This window comes from Notamacropus eugenii, chromosome 6, assembly GCF_028372415.1.
Source record: "Notamacropus eugenii isolate mMacEug1 chromosome 6, mMacEug1.pri_v2, whole genome shotgun sequence".
NCBI lineage: Eukaryota > Metazoa > Chordata > Mammalia > Diprotodontia > Macropodidae > Notamacropus > Notamacropus eugenii.
Window position 1 is genome coordinate 142,975,102 of NC_092877.1, and position 3,750 is coordinate 142,978,851.

General features: G+C 38.9%; 1 pseudogene; it reads right to left on the reverse strand.

Annotated features, from left to right (window-relative positions):
- Positions 1 to 1,908: 1,908 nt before the first annotated feature.
- LOC140512153 (target of rapamycin complex 2 subunit MAPKAP1 pseudogene) lies at positions 1,909 to 2,915 on the reverse strand (annotated as a pseudogene).
- Between the last annotated feature and the right edge of the window lie 835 nt (positions 2,916 to 3,750).

Genomic DNA, 3,750 nt, shown 5'->3' on the forward strand with positions numbered 1-3,750 from the left:
ACAATAATTGTTGTGTAGGATATAATCTATAAAGAAAATAACATATGACCTGGGGAGCAGAGAGCAGCTGTCAAGTTATAACATGAAGTAGAACAAGGCTACTCTACTTTGAATGCCTCAGGAGAGGCAGCTATGATCCATATTCCTTGCAATTGTTTTGACATCATATTCTATATTTTCACCATTTTTTGTAGCTCTGTATTCACGGCTTGCTTATTATTATTATTTCAAAAGACTATCATGGCAGTTTATTACAGGAAAAAAGTATGTACTTTCAGTATTATTTTGAAGATACTTGATGGTGTTGTAAATGAAGCTTTTACATGTAGATGTCTTGTAATCAGACAGTGAAAAAGAGTTAGTCATTCTGTGTTTCTGTGTTTCTGTGTGTGTGTGTGTGTGTGTGTTTGTGTGTGTGTGTATGTTTGTATGAATGGGAGAAACTGAGAGATATAGAGACAGGAAGAAAGACAGAGACCAGAGGATTATATGTGTTACATAATGAGTTCATCCAACATGTGATCAGCCTTGTCTTCTAATCAAAATATTTGCCATTTTCATTTGAGCCTTAGGTTCATTGGAAAGTTTTGTGTGTACCATTCCATTCCCAAAATGGTGGTCTGAATAGATGAGATGGATAGGTAAGAAACTGTAGAGGATATATGATCTTGCCTCCCTGGTACCCATTGGAGCTGGTTTGGGGGTTGGCAGGGGAGGGAAGGACTGCTGCTGTCCCAATTTCCTTCCCTTCTGGAAGTTAAAGCTTGCTTTTCTGCTTGGTTTCCTTTGTTTCTGATAAACTTAAGCAGTCTAAGCAGGGCTTGCTTGGGATTTCAGAGTGTAAAGTTTACCTGCAGCACAATTTCATCAATGGTTATAGCATGTGTTGTTTGTTCTTCATTTTGGAAGAGGACCATGATATCAGGAAGGTGATGTCATAACTTGCAAGTGAATTGGATTTAAGTGAGGCAGGGCTGTACAAAGTCACCAGTCTCACTCTTTCCTCCAGAGTCATCTGGGTTCCGTGGCAGGCATTTGACTCAAAAAGATTTTGCATTCTTGATGCTTATATAGGTAAGTCTAAACATCAAATGACCTAGGCTTTTTCTCTTCATCATCATCTCCTGACAGGAACACAACAGGTGAGAGTCCATTGAAATTCCTCTGAAGCCTGAACTTAGTGCTGGTCTTTTAGGTAGCAATGGAGTCCGTCTCCACTTTGCTGCCAGAGATCCCTAAATGCACATCAGTGGTGAATCTGAGCATACGAATCCTGCTAATTTTGAGAGATTTGTAGTGGTAACTTCCTATCATGTCTTGGACAGTGACTATGTCAGTCTGAGGCTCCTTCTCCCTTGGAACTGATTTCTTTTTTTTTTTTTTAAACAGTATGTTTCTATCTTATTCAGACTCCATCAGTTCTTTTTCTGGAGGTAGGTAGCATGTTTTCTTCATAAGTCCTTCAGGATTGTCTTGAATCTTTGTATTGCTTGACAATAGCTAAGCCATTCACAGTTGATTGTCTTACAACAGTATTTTCCTGGTTCTGCTTATTTCACTTTGCATCAGTTTGTGTAAGTCTTTCCAGGTTTTTTTTAATTTTAAATTATTTTATTTGTTTTCAGTTTTCTACAATCACTTCCATATATCTTAGATTTTTTCCTCTCCCTCCTCCTTCTTCCCCCCTCCCTCCCCACTCCTTCCCTGAGACAGCGTGCAATTCTTACATAGGTTCTACACAAACATTCCTATTAAATACATTTTCACCTTAGTCATGTTGCATAGCAGAATTTAAATGAATGGGAGAAACCATAAAACAAAACAAAATATAACACAAGAGAAAATGGTTTGCATCCTTCTGTGATCCAATTCCATAGTTCTTTCTCTGGATGTGGAAGGCATTTTGTCTCAAGAGTCCATTGGGAATTTTTTGGGGCTGGAATTGATTTCTTAAATAAGGCAGAATTCCAAATTGCTTTGCCTATCTAAGGTCCGCTCTAAATCTACTGAGTCCCTTCTGCTTCTCTAGGTTGTACTGAGAAACTGAACCCTTCCTCCATTTCAGTGCCTTCTTTACAATGTCACTCTTGGTGACCTCTGCACTGTCCATCTGAATAAGGAAGAATTCACAAGCAGCATCATTTCTAACAAAGAACCATTGTTTCACTGCAGTACCAGAAGGTGAATACTTCTTAAACAAATTCAAAGGGCTAAAGTCAGATTTCTAAATGGGTTCATTGGAGTCCAATGGATTGAGATCTGTGTCAACTTTGACAAAATGAAGACAATAAGCAGTGATATCACTGAGATTGGGTTCTTGTCCTTTACTAGTGTATTGCCAGCAATTGAGGCCAATTGGGCCATGTACTCCATTGGCATATGCTATGCTCATGACTGCATAGGCAGCAGACTGTCTTGGTTTCTGTGAGATGGGAGGTTGTAATGGCCCCTACTTGACCCTTGTGATCAAATTTCGAATATCCATTAGAAGGATTATTCATTTGGAGTGGCCACTGTTCTTTCTAGGCATACAGAGAACTGATTACTTTCCCAGACTGGAAATCTTGACTTTGAAGGTTTGTTGTTTTTTGTTTTAAACCATAGAGTGAATGGAGTTCCTTTCCTGAGTGACAACACATTTTCCTCTTGTCTCTTTTTTTTTTTTTTTTGGATCCCGTATTTGAGCTTCTTCTGATGCCAAAGTCCCAACTTGAGGTACTATTAATGAATTGGTGGGCATAGACATATACCTATGTCTCCACACTGCTTCCTGGAATTTTTAAGTTACCACAGTCAATCACCAAAGGTGGGTGAAAGTTTTCCATATCCACATCATGATTAATCAAAACTGTCTCATATATACACATGTTATCACCAGTCACACGGAATTGCCAGATATGAGCCAGGATGATGGGTTATCTAAGACGATCCATCATGAGGATTTCCTTAAGAGATTTTTTTCCCTCTTCATGTTGTTCCATGGGATCATTGGATTCTTGGGAAAGGGAGCTTAGGGACATTGGTATCTGAGTTGGGTGCTCCTCCTAGGGTCAATCTGGGGTTCACTTCATGCCCCCTGCCCCCTCCAGGCCCAGGCACAGCCCTACCTCAATGCCTCTGCTGCTCTATCCTTAACTTTCATACTCAGGTCTATATAATTATTATGATCCTCCCACTAAATAAGCACTATTTTTTTTCCTGTGCTCATAAGAAGACTTGAGACAACATCTCCGTTTTTGGTCAACAGTTACACTAAAAGAATTAATGCATTGCCACTTCTCTGGATTCATCACAGCCTGAGCACGTCTATTTGGGCTCATAATTTACTATGGTGTAGAATGAGCACTGAACATACAATCAAAAGATCTGGGCTCAAATCCAAAGTCTGTCACTTATTAGGTGTATAACCTTGGGCCTTAAGTACCCTGATCCTCAGGTTCTTTATCCACAAAAATAAGGAGGTTGGAATAGTTGATCTCTATCTGTTCTAACTTTCTGAAGGCTACTTTTTTTTGGTTCTACTATTTAAAGGAATTTTACAAAATGAATTTTGAAGAACAGTTCTGATAAGGTGTTAAAAATCCTACAGTTTTACATTCCTTTAAGTGAACAAGAATATTATTTTCTCAGCAAATCCTTCTATGGCTTTCAAATAACACAGTAGACAGATACTTTGGTAGATTCATGATTCCATGGTGTTTCCTCCACTAATGCAAATCACAGCCTTTCTGTATCTTCTTAGAATGATGG